The following is a 16134-nucleotide window of genomic DNA, read 5'->3' as shown; positions in this document are numbered from 1 at the left end:
AAACAAAAAAAACACACACAGAGATAAACCAAGTAATAAGAAATAAAATGTGCTATGATAACCTGTAGGCTAGATGTGAGTACTAAAACTGAGTGCCCACTCACCCAGGTGTCAATCCTCAGAGACACGTTCTCTCTTCCCACCCAAATTCACTCTTCCCATTCTCCCCAGTTTCTGGGCCAATAGGAATAGAAGGATTATAAATGGATAGTTTTAGAGCATTTGGAATTAGGTTACTAGCATTAGTTTACCTGCCCTTCTAGTCAAGAGTCTTTTGGTTGCTGGAAGCAAAGGCTTATAGCCCCTAAAATTAACCATAGATTTGAGGAAGAGCAGAAACTGAGGCTGTTTGGGAGTCTAGCTGCTCTCTCTTGTCTCCTTCTTGCTCAGCTTCATTTCAGGGTGTATGTGTGTTATATATATGTGTGTGTGTGTGTATATATATGTGTATGTATGTGTGCATATATATGTGTGTGTGTATGTGTATATATAGTGTGTATACACAAGTGTATATATGTGTATCATATATGTAAGTGTGCATATAGGTGTGTGTATGTGCGTACACGTATATATACATGTTTATATGTATGTATATGCATGTGTATATATGCGTATGTACGTGCATGTGTGTATATATGTACACAAATATATGTGTGTGTGAATGTGCGTGTATATACGTGTGTATATGTATGTGTATATATGCATGTGTATATGTGTATATGTGTATATGTTTATGTATATATGTGTCTGTGTGTCTCTCTGTGTGTATGTGTTAATATATGTATGTGTGTATAGTATGTATATGTGTATATATGTCTGTGTGTCTCTCTATATGTGTGACATATATCTATGTGTGCATATGTGTGTGTATGTGTGTATATGTGTGTAGTAGCCCATTTTCATACTGCCATAAAGAACTGCCCAAGACTGGGTAATTTATCAAGGAAAGAGGTTTAGTTGACTCACAGTTTAGCATGGCTGGGGAGGCCTCTGGAAGCTTACAATCGTGGGGAAGCAATGGGAAGCAAGGCACCTTCTTCATAAGGTGGCAAGAAGAAGTGTCAAGTGAAGCAGGAAGAGCCCTTTATAAAACCATTAGATCTTATGAGAACTCACTATCATGAGAACAGCCCAGGATTCTATTATCTCCACCTGGTCTGTTCCTTGACTCAAGGGGATTATGGTGATTACAAGTCAAGATGAGATCTGGGTGGGGACACAAAGTCTAACCATACTGTATCGGTGTGTGTGTACTCCATTCCTCTCTCACATTCCTTTCCACCTGGCTTCCTCTGCTCACTCGTTGTCTCTATTCTCTTATACAGTAGGTGCGTGTGCAGCCCATTAGAGCTACCCAACCTTAACTCTGTAACTTGCTGGAATGCCTACCTCCTCCCACCCGGCCTTAACCATTCTAAATTTCCCAAATTGGAATGTGATGGCCCAGCTCATATATTCAAGCCAGGCCACAAGTCACTGACCAGGCCAGGACTTAGCTGCCTTTTGCCTGATGTTTGTCCCTGATTGTACTGGTTATGGCCAGGGGGCTCAGGTCACACAGTACACATGATCACTCAGGAGCAGCTGGATCAAGAGGCAGAATCTCCCAGAAGATGGAATGGATGGGTAGACATCCTAAAATATCCTTTAGTACACCTTCCCCAGTCTGGGACCCAGTGGCCCGGTCATAACTGTTGGGTTCCTCTGTTGCTAACCCAATCTCCCTGCTGGCAATAAAACCCAGGACCCAGTACTTCTATGGTTGCCCCTGACCCAGACATCTAGCTGATCCACAGCCACCATTCTCCTCTCTTCCTCAACTTTATTCCTTTACTTGCCTCAGTCCAGAGGTTACAGAAGTGCTTCTCACACTTTAGTGGGTATAGGGGTATACAGGGCAATGTGGATATTGTGAAAATGTATGTTCTTTTTTTTTGAGACAGAGTTTTGCTCTTGTTGCCCAGGCTGGAGTGCAATGGCATCATCTCGGGTCATTGCAACCTTCGCCTCCTGAGTTCAAGTGATTCTCATGCCCCAGCCTCCCGAGTAGCTGGGATTACAAGCGTCTGCCACCATGTCTGGCTAATTTTTATATTTTTAGTAGATGCAGGGTTTCACCTTTTGGCTAGGCTGGTCTCGAACTCCTGACCTCAAGTAATCTGCCCACCTTGGCCTCCCAAAGTGCTGGGATTACAGGCATGAACCACTGCGTCCAGCCCAGGCTTTTGACCTTAAGCAGTTTGTTGTTTAAAGTCCTAGTCCTGGTACAATAGGAGAACATCAAGGTGTACATACAAATTATGTGAAAGCCAGAAACCGATGTCCAGGAGATTTAAAATTAATTGTACTTTATGTGTAAGGTGATGGAGGAAATTATATTTCTTAGAACTTCAGAAAAGCTCGTTCCCAAGAGAAAGGGTATGAGTGCAAAAGAATGGACAGCCCTCCTCAGGAAGTACCCATTAGGGCCAGCCCTAACATTTCCAGTCTCTGGGACTAAGGCCCACAGACCATATGGCTAAATATTTAAAAATCGTAAGTCAGGTAAACAAATTGTTAAATGAATTGTGTTCTACTCTCCTTCCTTGATGAAAGTATCTTCAAAGTGAAAACATTTCAAAAAATACATGTAAAGTATCCAAATTAGTAAATATATTATTTATATCTTGATGATCAGTTGATAGATCAGGAATGTTTGGAAGATAAAACAAAATAAAACAAGCATATTTTATAAATTTTATATATTTATTTCATGAAGTGTATTTGTCTTACCTTCATTTTAGCAAAATTACTAAAAGTCAGGATAGGCCGGGTGCTATGGCTCATCCCTGTAATCCCAGCACTTTGGGAGGTTGAGGCAGGCAGATCACCTGAGGGCAAGAGTTCGAGACCAGCCTGGTCCACATGGTGAAACCCCATCTCTACTACAAATACAAAAATTAGACATGGTGGCTGGCGCCTGTAGTCCCAGCTACTCAGGAGGCTGAGGCAGGAGAATCACTCGAACCCCACAGCGGGAGAATGCAGTGAGCCGAGATCGCACCACTGCACTCCAGCCTGGGCCACAGAGTGAGACTGTCTCAAAAAAAAAAAAAAAAAAAAAAAAAAAAAGTACAATTATAATGTGTCAATTTAAAAATTCAAAAGCAAACCAATAAATACCTTGCAGAAAGCTGGTAAAAAAATAAACTAACTAAATAAAGCCTACTATTGCCCAATTTTGAGGCGTTGTTCTGTCACCTTTCATATTGCAAACAAAGAGCAAAAACTGAGAGCACTGGGGCTTGAACATGTTGGTGGATGTTGAGAATTGCAGATTGTTCTTCAACTATGGGCGCCAAATCCTGAGTGACAGAGGCACCTCATGTTTTTCAGGTGATTCATATCATCAGGGAAGTTTGGGAAATACTGATAAGGTAGGCAAACAATATGGAACATTATTTAACAGAGAGCTCTGAATAGTAGAGTAGCTCAAGCAACTGGAAACTGCAAAACTTATTTGGTGACTTTGCCAAAGAAATCATGATGATGATTATAAGATCCCATACAATTTTTTCTATGGACAGAATTTATTTAAGTTATTGTGTTTCTGCATTTTAGTGTTAGATTTAAAATTATTATTTGTTTATTTGAGACAGTTCTCTCTGCCATCCAGGCTGGAGTGCAGTGGCACTATCTCAGCGCACTGCAACCTCTGCCTCCTGGGTTCGAGAGATTCTCATGCCTCAGCCTCCAGAGTAGCTGGGATTACAAGTGTGGGCCACCACATGCGGCTAATTTTTTTTAAATTTTAGTAGAGATGGGGTTTTACCATGGTGGCCAGGCTGGTCTCAAACTCCTGACCTCAAGTGATCCACCCGCCTTGGTCTCCCAAAGTGCTGGAATTGCAGGCATGAGTCACCACTCCCGGCCTAGATTTAAAAATTTTATATAATATGTTGGTATTATTAAAAACAATGGTGTTTAATTATTAATAAAGTAATGTCCTAAAGTATGGCAACACAAAGTATTCTTGTGTATGCAAGAGGTTGCAGAAAGCATAAAGACCTCACAGAGATTTTATATTGGGTCCATTTAGACTAGTTGTGCCACTAATCTAGGGGTGACCCACTTCTCTTTTGATGGCCTTTTTACTAGAGGTATCTTAGATCTTTTGTTATCTGATACACACACATACACACACACACACCCCCCCATATCCTATACCCTCGCTTCTCCAAACTGAGCAATAACAAGAGAAATGGAGAAGAAATGTCCAAAGTTCACAAATTCGAACTTCAGCTTAGCAAACTCGCATAAGGAAGTAAGAAAATGCGTGCCATAGATAACAATGTCAGAACAGGGAAAGATCAGTCAAAGAACTGAGGCACACAAAGGTTAAGCAAGAGAGTTTGAGAGGACCATAAAGGGAAATATTCAGAGAGCTTCTTTATTATTTTATTTTTTTTGAGGCACAGTCTCCCTCCATTGTCCAGGTTGGAGTGCAGTGCACGACCTTGGCTCACTGCAACTTCCATCTCCCAAGTTCAAGCGATTCTCCTGCCTCAGCTTCCTGAGTAGCTGGGATTGCAGGCACGTGCCACCACACCCAGATCATTTTTGTTTTGTTTTGTTTTGAGATGGAGTTTCACTCTTGTCACCCAGGCTGGAGTGCAGTGGCATGATCTCAGCTCACTACAACCTCTGCCTCCCAGGTTCAAACGATTCTTCTGCCTCAGCCTCCCAGGTAGCTGGGATTACAGGTACCCACCACCACACCCAGATAATTGTTGTATTTTTAGTAGAGATGGGGTTTTACCAGGCCAGGCTGGTCTTGAACTCCTGACTGTCTGTCTGTGGCAGCGCAGAATTTCTGGAACCCCTCTGTGACTTAGCCCAAAGCCGCATGTACCACTCCCCCATGGGCTTGTCTGATAGAAAGATGTTGCTTGCCAAATGGAAGCTCATCTTAATCATATCTTTCTACCAATGCCACTTAATTTGAGTTTACTTGGAGCAGAGTTTTTTCCTCCCCTGGATTTTGGTTATCACACAGATGGAACTTTCACAAATTCAAAACAGCAACTTGGTGCCCAGCTGACCTCACGTAAATGTCTTGGCTGCAGTGCATCTTATCTAAAAGGTGCCTGCTGTTTCTTTACTCCTTAGATCATTTTGCTTATTAGAGTGTGGTGTTTCCAGGGGACCTGAGGGCTGGTGAGAACAAAAGTACACAAGATACCCTTACAAACATTCCCTGTCCTTTTGACTGTTGAGGGATCTGCTAGGAAATGGAAAGGCTTGATCTGCTTCCTGAGAAAACTACAGCAAAAGGAATTTTCAGCTGCATATTATTTTTGGGAATTGTTCAGATTTTTCTAAGCTGATTTTTTCCCCTAACGGAACAGGAGTAAGGATATCCAAAGATCATTCTAACAAAAATAGAGGCAATGCTACCCAGCTCCGTGCCTGCACAAACAGTTAGGTTGTGATGGTGTATTATTTGAGTAGACCCTTTCTCTAGACTTGTTTCAGACTTGAAATATTATGAATGCCTGATTTAAACTGAAAGAACTTTTCTATAAACTAAAAACAAAAAACTAATAAATTATTGGTACGTTTGAATAGGATAGGTGACTTTGTTTTTGTTTTGAGACAGGGTCTCACTCTGTTTCCCAGGCTGGACTGCAATGGCTCACTGTAGCCTGGACCTCTTGGCTCAAGTAATTTTCCCAGCTCAACCTCCCAAGTAGCTGGGACTTACAGGTGCACACCACTATGCCCAACTAATATTTTGTACTTTTTGTAGAGATGGGATTTTGCCATATTGGCCAGACTGGTCTCGAACTCCTGACATCGAGTAATCCACCTGCCTCAGTCTCCCAAAGCGCTGGGATTACAGGTGTGAGCTACTGCGCCCAGCCTGACTTTCAATGTTAACATCTAATCCTGTCCCACCCCACACCCCTAGCTCCTGACTGAAAGGAATACAATATAAGTAAAATAAATATCAGTGTTACAACTAGAAAAGGATATCATCTACATTTCGCAAATATTGAGGACTTTCTACTGGACTACAGCAAGAAGTCTGCATGGAAGAAAAAGCTCCAGGTATACCCTGACCTCCCTTCTCCCCAGGAAACAGCATCCTGGAGTAATTAATAGAGATCTTAGTAACATCCCCTAATTAGAAAGAGCAAGAGTTAAAAGTAAAATAGGACTTGGGTCAATCACATCACTTGCAATCCTTTTTACCTTTAAAAATAGTTGTGCACGTGGTCCAAGGTTAAAGTGGCCACCCATGGAGAAAATCAGGGGGTGGGAGTAGGGATGGGACTCCTTCCAGAGAGAGTGGACACTACAGTAGGCTGGGATACAGCTGAAAGCTGAGGCCTCCAAGCCAGTCACCGCAGGGTCAGTCAGAAAGCTGAGCCTGGTGCATCCCCAAACACCTAGAATCACAGAATCTGCCCTTCAGCTCATAGCTCTGGATCCCTTCTTCCCTTAGTCTAAGGATCAAAGAGGCCTTCAAACTGAGATCAGAGAAGAGCATTGTAGCAGCAACTGGTAAAGGAATCCCAAGAAAATCATTTTACCCTGTTTCAGGGTCATCTAGAAAGTTTAGATAAATCTCTCCATTTTCAAAGGTGAAATGGTGGTAAAACCAACATGGAACTATGGCAGTATTCTGTATCATGAAGAGAAGAGAACATAACACTCAAGAGGAAAACCAAGCTATTGAATAAAGTGAATGGTAGTATACTGAGGAGGAAAAAAATATTACTTAATGAGCAGAATACTTCATTTCTCATGGTGGGGGAAATGTCTTCGTTTAAGAACATATCTTGCAGAGATATGTTTGAAGATGAAGAGGAACCCTTCTAGGCATAGCTAAGATGGTTTGCTGAGCAAAAAGATCCAGTGATAGGAAAGGAACCAGAATTGGGAGAAGTTGGCACAGACCAGAGGGGATGTGATCTGGGAGAGTCTTGGGAGAGAAAGGGATAGAAGTTCAAGAACCTTGGGAGGAAAGTAGGCTCTGAGCAGAGAGGAAAGCAAGCATGAAGGGAAAGAAACAAATGAGCTCCAGTGAGCAGGAACAGGAAAATGGAGCAAGTGGTGAGCACAAGGAACCCTAGAAATCTTGGGTGTGGCATTGGACTTCCCATGGGATGGAAGGTTGACCCATCAGAAGGGTTGTCTGAATCCAACTGACATCAGAGTTATGGTAGAAGCCTGAAGTGTTACTTTAATACCCTGCCATTACTTTTAATGGCAAAAACTGCAATTGCTTTTGCACCAACCTATAAATTTTAGATGATAAACTTTATTGTGATCCTAACAAAATGAAAACATGGACTCTGTGAAACAATAGCTCAAAACTGATGTTCTCAAATAGTAGACTGAGATGAAAACAGAGGCCAGTAAAATTTTTTCAAAAGGGGAATTGGATAAGAAAATAATATAAATAGACTAGAACAATATAATGGAATTTGAAAATATATGAGCAGCAGTAAAGCCTCTAGATTCAAGAAGATGGAAAACTGAATCCACAATATGGAGGCCCAAAAGTCCTCCTAAAATGCAGAGGAAAAGAATAAAGTTCAAAATAACAAGAGAAAAGACAATAAATATAGAAGACAGAGAAGGAAGATTAAAATTAAGAACTTAAGATGTTGCTGAGGCTAAAACAGGAACGTTGAAACAGACCTAATAATGGAGGATGTAATCAAAGAAACTTCCAAATTGAAAAACAGAAAGATGCCAATATTTAAACTTACCCTGACAGCATTGCTAATTTTTTTTTTTTTTTTAGACAGAGTTTTACTCTGTTACCCAAGTTGGACTGGAGTGGTATGATCTTGGCTCACTGGAACCTCCACCTCCTGGGCTCAAGCGATTCTCATGCTGCAGCCTCCCAAGTGGCTGAGATCACAGGTGTGTGCCACCACGGCCAGCTAATTTTTATATTTTTAGTAGAGACGGGGTTTCACCATGTTGGCCAGGCTGATCTCGAACTCCTGACCTCAAATGATCTGCCCACCTGCCTTAGCCTCCCAAAGGGCTGGGATTGCAGTGGTAAGCCACTGTGCCTGGCCCATTGCTGATTTTTTAAAACAAACAAAAACTCTTATGTTAAGAATTAGATGGTTGCTTTTTTGACATGATTAGTGGCCCAAACTAATACCTTCCTTAACGGTTAATACTTGGGACATTCCCACTAGTAATCTGAAACTATCCCCACTACTGCTTAAGCTTGGTCTCAAAATTCCAGTCATTGAATAACGACAAGAAAAAGGAGTAAAATAAAACTTTTGGAAAGATGTCAAATTTATTGCCATTTGCACAATCCCATGAACATTTACCTAAAAACCCAAGAGACCAGTTATAAAATAAGTATATAAAAATCAATAGCTTCTACATGTTAGTAAAAAAATAGATTATATCAAAGCCAGTATATATCATGTACATACTATATATAATATGCATTATTTTAATAATAATGCAAATGGAATAGAAAACCAGGCCGGATGTGGTGGCTCACACCTGTAATCCCAACACTTTGAGAGGCTGAGGGAGGAGGATGGCTTGAGTCCAGAAGTTCGAAGCCACAGTGAGCTATGATCACACCGCTGCACTCCAGCCCGAGTGACAGAGTGAGACCCTGTGTCAAAGAAAAAAAGAAAAGAAAAGGAAAAAAGAAATAGAAAACCACAAACCTTTAATGAAGGACATTAAAGAAAGAGTATATGCCAAGGTAAAGCATGTTCCCTGAGGGGATGACTGGATATTATCAAGATGATGTTGTCCTTAAATAAATTTATAAATTTAATGTAATTCCAATCAAAGTGACAAGGAAATTTTTTCTTGGCACTTAATGAAACATCTGGAAAAGTAACCAAATTAAACAAACTCAGTCCTGCATCATTAAGAGCAGGACTTGCACTGTAGACCTTAAGCTTGCTAAAGGGAAGCTGACTTCACAGTGCACTGGGGAAACGACAGGCCACTGCATGGCACAGAATGCCAAGTCAAGTGTCATAGTCTCTGAGACGAGGGTGAGCATGCAGGGTGTTCACATGTAGGAGCACCCTTGGGATCACCACCAGTGGATGGGAGGGGAAGGAGGCAGGACAGGCAGACAGGGGGATAAGTCAAACCATGATTCAGTAGACCCAACAGGAGCCCTGGCCAAACCCACAGGAGCTGGGTGCTCAATGGCCTTCAGAGTTGTCTCAAGTGGGACCTGTGTCCAGGCATTTATACCCACAGGAATGAGTCATTGGATGTAGGCCACTGGGAAGGGGTAACTCCTCAGACGTGGTGGCTCTCTGCAGCTCAGACAATGCTTGCAGGGGATGACCCCTGAAGACTCCACTGACAACACTCCCAGTGGTGGGACAAGTCTTTCATTGAAGAAGGAGCCAGTGCCCACCACCCAAGGACAAACCCAAATACATATAAATCATGAGTACTAGACAGAGTTGGCATCTCAATTCAGCAATGGGAGAATACAAATACAAATTTCTCAACAAATAATGAAGGACAAATTGGCTTACAATTTGGGGGAGAAATTAAAGTTCTACCTTACCTGATACTCTTTTATTTTTTTCAAATAGAGACGGAGCCTTGCTATGTTGCCCAGGGATGGTCTCCAACTCCTGAGCTCAAACGATCCTCCCAGCTTGGCCTCCCAAAGTGCTGGGATTATAGATGTGACCCATCGTGGCCAGCCTATTTTTAAAATCCAATTTGGTAATTTTTTTTAAAAGGCAAATTTAACCTATTTACATAAATTCTAATCACCAGTCTACTAGAGCTATTTCTATAATTTTAATTTCATGTTTTCTATTTCATACTTTTATTTCTTTTTTATTCCTTTTTTCCTTTCACTGGATAGAATAAATTTTCTTTTACTCTTTGCGTAAGATATACATTCTATTTTTATTCTTCTGGGGTTTACCCCTTACATTAATACCTATATTTCCCTGTTGTCAGCTTCTTAACCTTATCAATATCTATGTGTTCTCTCCCAAACGGATGTGTACCTAGGTATATTTCACTAGCTCTGGTTTTTTATGTCTGCTGTTTGTATTATTTAGAGTTTGGGTTATGGTTTATTATATTTTCCCTTTTTTGTCATCATGTTTTTAGAGAGCAATGAACGTGAGTAATTTATTTCAATGCCTTTACCTCAAAATATTCTCTAGCTTGATTTTTCTCCTTGCTAGAGAACTTCCTCCACCGTGCCCAACCTAAAAATATATATATTTTGAAAGAAAATCAGTTAAGGAAATATTTTCATGCTACTATAGCTGATACTTATTTTCTTTGTGCTTATCTGTTTATTTCAGTTTTTCCATAATGGGCAAATATCATTTCAATAATTACAGGGGAAAAAGTATGTATTTTTAAAATCCATAATAGAAGAAAATAACACATCATTTGTTTATCCATCTTTTTTTCATCATGATATCTTTCAGCTGCACTCAGTCTCCTTTATTATTGTTAGTGTTATTAATTATTATTATTTTTTGAGACAAAGTCCTGTTCTGTTGCCCAGGCTGGAGTGCAGTGGTATGACCTTGGCTCACTGCAACCTCTGTTTCCCGGGTTCAAGTGATTCTCATGCCTCAGCCACCCGAGTAGCTGGGATTACAGGTGCCCGCCACCATGCCCAGCTAATTTTTGTATTTTTAGTAGAGATGGGGTTTCACCATGTTGGCCAGGCTGGTGTTGAACTCCTGACCTCAGATGATCCACCTGCTTCAGCCTCCCAAAGTGCTGGGATTACAGGCGTGAGCTACCACGCCTGGTCTTTTTTATTATTATTATTATTATTATTATTATTATTATTTTTTTGAGACGGAGTCTCGCTCTGTAGCCCAGGCTGGAGTGCAGTGGCCGGATCTCAGCTCACTGCAAGCTCCGCCTCCCGGGTTCACGCCATTCTCCTGCCTCAGCCTCCCGAGTAGCTGGGACTACAGGCGCTGCCACCTCGCCCGGCTAGTTTTTTTTTGTATTTTTTAGTAGAGACGGGGTTTCACTGTGTTAGCCAGCATGATCTCGATCTCCTGACCTCGTGATCTGCCCATCTCGGCCTCCCAAAGTGCTGGGATTACAGGCTTGAGCCACCGCGCCCGGCCCTTTTATTATTATTTTTACCCATCTCATCAGAGTATGTAGTCCTGGAGGATGAGGACAATTGTTTCTATGTTCTGTACAGTTGCTTACACATTGTGAACACTTAATAAAGTAAAATTGCAATTGTACCTGGTAAGTACTCCCTTCAATAATTGTGTTGTGATATTAGGGCCAAAGTGGTGAAGTAAAACACTTACATCCAGGTAATTCAACAATGCTCAGACCTTCCTTCTTCCTCACCTCTCCTGCCAAACTTCCCTTTCTCAGCAAGGTATTTATCTCAGCTCAACACTCGATTTCATTTGTGCAGACTCAGCCTGTGGCTGGAGTGGACATGGAGTGGTGCCTGTGGTTTTGGGTGTAAGCATCCTCTACTCTTTCTCTTTATTTATTTTTATTACTATAAAAACCTGAAGCTATACTATCCTGTGGTTTATCAGCAACAACCCTAGTCATGTCCAGAGGTTGCAGTCATGGGCATCTTGAACCAGTAAGACCTGGGGCATCGCTCTTAGCAAAAGAAAACCCCAAACAAGTCTACCTAGAACTGCTCTGTCCAGTATGGTAGCTATTAGTCACATGTGGCTATTTAAATTTAAATTAAGTAAAATTTCTTAAAATTAAAAATTCAGTTCTTTATTCACACTAGCCACATTTCAAGTACCACATAGTCACACATGCATGGCAGTGGCTACTCCATTGGACAGCTCAGATATAAAACATATTCAGCATTACAGAAAATTCTACTGGGGTAGCGTTAGTTTAGAAAAGCCTTTATGCAGGCTGGGCATGGTGACCACTTGAGGTTGGGAGATCCAGACCAGTCTGGGCAACATGGTGAAACCTTGTCTCTACAAAAAATACAAAAACTAGCCAGGTGTGGTGGTGCATGCCTGTGATCTCAGCTACTTAGGAGGCTGAGGCACGAGAATTGCTTGAACCCGGGAAGCAGAGTTTGCAGTGAGCTAAGTTCATGCCACTGCACTCCAGCCTGGGCAACAGAGTGAGACTCTGTCTCAAAAAAAAAAAAAAAAAAAAAAAAAGCCCTTATGCTCCTCTTTTAATGGAAATTGAAACAAGGGAAGCTTGTTCCTAGGGGAGCCATGTTAGGCCATGTGCAGAGATTGTAAACATTCCTCTTCTTGGCAGGACGTAGGGAAATTCCTTCGCTTTAAACTTTCTGTGTTCAATTGATTTTAGATTCTTAGGGGTCTTTATCAGAATTTGTTTTAGAAAGCAAGACAAGAACTTTTTTTTTTTTAATCTTGTATCCGACTAAGTCAGAGAGGATTCTCTGCCAAGATCCTTTGCTATTTTCCCTTTTTAATCCAATCTGTTTGGAGATCCCAGGAGTTGATTTGCTGGATATACTTTCTGGGGCAAGAAGAGTCTGAGTATTTTCTCAGAACCCTGCCTACTAGTGACTACTCCAGACTGTCAATAAACTTGTGTCTTGTTTATTACGTACCATTTTTTATGTGTCAGGTTGGCAAATACGAAAAAGCTGAATAGTCAATCCACTGAAGATGAAGTGGAAAGAATTTGAGTACTTGATGACCAAATTTGGCTGGGAAATGAACCAACACTGGAACTGCTTGATCTCCAGAATTCTTCTTATGTGAAAGGATACTTTTCATTATTGCTTAAGCCATTTTGAGTTGAGCGTTCAGTGGCTTGCATCAGGACGCTTCAGGGCTGACATACCACGCTCCTGCACTGTAACACGTACCTGGGGCAGCAGGTCCAGTTCCGGCAAGGGCCGCAGGGATGAAATGTCCAAACCACTGGCAGCTTGCCTGGAGCTTCTAGGAAAAGCATGATTATCCTCCTTCCAGCTTCCAGAGGACCAGGGTCCAGAGGCAATGGGATGGGTTTTGTCACTTAGGAACTGAAGAAGAGTGCCTGTTTTACACCAAGGGCTCAGCTTTTGACATCATTCATTTAGTTACTCATTATAAGTCTATAGACAGTGGGCAAGATATGGCGACAAACAAAGGTGTTGAATAAACAGAGCACATCTTCTGGGTTCCCTCCCTTCTACTCTCACCAATCCCCTTTTCAGGGCCAAACTCACTCTTCTTCCCAGGGCCTGGTCCGTCTTTCTGTCTCTTTCACAGGAAGTAGAATTATACACCATCTGAGAGCCTGTACAAGGGCTGGATCAGGCCCAATGCGGATCTTGAGAACTGAATATCTTCACCCAGTTTTCCCCAGTAGTCACATCTCACATTATCAGGGTATCATGTCAAAATCAGCATTTCGTATGTATATCACATATATAGATGTTTGTAACCACCACTACTACAATCAAGATACAGAACTAATGAAAAATACAAAATGTGAATAAAAGAAATTAAAGAGGACACAAAAAAAGGAAAGATATCCCATGCTCGTGGATTTGAAAAATTACTATTATTAAAATGTCCTTATTACCAAAAGCAATCTACAGAATTTTGAGATGAATTCTCGTTGTGTCCCCCAGGCTGGAGTGCAGTCACGTGATTACGGCTCATGCGTCCTCCGCTTCCTGGGTTCAAGCAATTCTCCTGCCTCAGCCTGCTGAGTAGCTGGGATTACAGGTGCGCACCACCATGCCTGGCTAATTTTTGTATATTTTTTTAAATTATACTTTAAGTTCTAGGGTACATGTGCATAATGTACAGGTTTGTTATATAGGTATACATGTGCCACGTTGGTTTGCTACACCCATTAACTCGTCATTTACATTAGGTACCTCTCCTAATGCTATCCCTCCCCCATCTCCCCACTCCACGACAGGCTCCAGTGTGTGATGTTCCCCGCCCAGTGTCCAAGCATTCTCATTGTTCAGTTCCCACCTATGAGTGAGAACATGTGGTGTTTGGTTTTCTGTCCTTGCGATAGTTTGCTCAGAATGATGGTTTCCAGCTTCATCCATGTCCCTACAAAGGACAGGAACTCATCCTTTTTTATGGCTGCATAGTATTCTGTGGTGTATATGAGCCACATTTTCTTAATCCATTGTATCTGACTAAGTCAGATTATATGATAGGGAATTCTTTCCCCATTTCTTGTTTTTGTCAGGCTTGTCAAAGATCAGATGGTTGTAGATGTGTGATGTTATTTCCGAGGCCTTTGTTCTATTCCATTGGTCTATATTTTTGTTTTGGTACCAGTACCATGCTGTTTTGGTTACTACAGCCTTGTAGTATAGTTTGAAGTCAGGTGGTGTGATGCCTCCAACTTAGTTCCTTTTGCTTAGGGTTGTCTTGGCAATGCAGGCTCTTTTTTTTGGTTCCATATGAACTTCAAAGTAGTTTTTTCCAATTCTGTGAAGAAAGTCATTGGTAGCTTGATGGGGATGGCATTGAATCTATAAATTACCTTGGGCAGTATGGCCATTATCATGATATTGATTCTTCCTATCCATGAGCATGGAATGTTCTTCCATTTGTTTGTGTCCTCTTTTATTTCATGGAGCAGTGGTTTGTAGTTCTCCTTGAAGAGATCCTTCATATCCCTTGTAAGTTGGATTCCTAGGTATTTTATTCTCTTTGTAGCAATTGTGAATGGGAGTTCACTCATGATTTGGCTCTCTGTCTGTTATTGATGTATAGGAATGCTTGTGAGTTTTGCACATTGATTTTGTATCCTGAGACTTTGCTGAAGTTGCTTATCAGCTTAAGGAGATTCTGGGCTGAGACGATGGGGTTTTCTAAATATACAATCACGTCATCTGCAAACAGGGATAATTTAACTTCCTCTTTTCCTAATTGAATACCTTTTATTTCTTTCTCTTGCCTGATTGCCCTGGCCAGAACTTCCAACACTATGTTCAATAGGAGTGGTGAGAGAGGGCATCCCTATCTTGTGCTAGTTTTCAAAGGGAATGCTGCTGGTTTTTGCCTATTCAGTATGATATTGGCTCTGGGTTTGTCATAAATAGTTCTTATTATTTTGAGATACGCTCCATCAGTACCTAGTTTTTTGAGTCTTTTTAGCATGAAGGGCTGTTGAATTTTGTCGAAGGCCTTTTCTACATCTATTGAGATAATCATGTGGTTTTGTCTTTGGTTCCATTTATGTGATGGATTACGTTTATTGATTTGCATATGTTGAACCAGGCTTGCATCTCAGGGATGAAGCCAACTTGATCGTGGTGGATACGCTTTTTGATGTGCTGCTGGATTTGGTTTGCCAGTATTTTATTGAGGATTTTCGCATTGATGTTCATCAGGGATATTGTTCTAAAATTCTCTTTTTTTGTTGTGTCTCTGCCAGGCTTTGGTATCAGGATGATGCTGGCCTCAGAAAATGAGTTAGGGAGGATTCCCTCTTTTTCTATTGATTGGAATAGTTTCAGAAGGAATGGTGCCAGCTCCTCTTTGTACCTCTGGTAGAATTCGGCTGTGAATCCGTCTGGTCCTGGACTTCTGTTGGTTGGTGGGCTATTAATTATTGCTTCAATTTCAGAGCCTGTTACTAGTCTATTCAGGGATTCAACTTCTTCCTGGTTTAGTCTTGGGAGGGTGTATGTGTCCAGGAATTTATCCATTTCCTCCAGATTTTCTAGTTTATTTGTGTATAGGTGTTTATAGTATTCTCTGATGATAGTTTGTATTTCTGTGGGATCGGTGGTGATATCCCCTTTATCATTTTTTATTGGGTCTATTTGATTCTTCTCTCTTTTCTTCTTTATCAGTCTTGTTAGTGGTCTATCAATTTTGCCGATCTTTTAAAAAAACCAGCTCCTGGATTCATTGATTTTTTTGGAGGGTTTTTTGTGTCTCTATGTCCTTCAGTTCTGCTCTGATCTTAGTTATTTCTTGCCTTCTGCTAGCTTTTGAATGTGTTTGCTCTTGCTTCTCTAGTTCTTTTAATTGTGATGTTAGGGTGTCGAGTTTAGATCTTTTCTGCTTTCTCTTGTGGGCATTTAGTGCTATAAATTTCCCTCTACACACTGCTTGAAATGTGTCCCAGAGATTCTGGTACGTTGTGTCTTTGTTCTCATTGGTTTCAAAGAACATCTTT

This window comes from Macaca nemestrina, chromosome 17, assembly GCF_043159975.1.
Source record: "Macaca nemestrina isolate mMacNem1 chromosome 17, mMacNem.hap1, whole genome shotgun sequence".
Classification (NCBI taxonomy): Eukaryota; Metazoa; Chordata; class Mammalia; order Primates; family Cercopithecidae; genus Macaca; species Macaca nemestrina.
The sequence above is the reverse complement of the archived record's forward strand: the minus strand, read 5'-3'. Positions refer to the sequence as shown.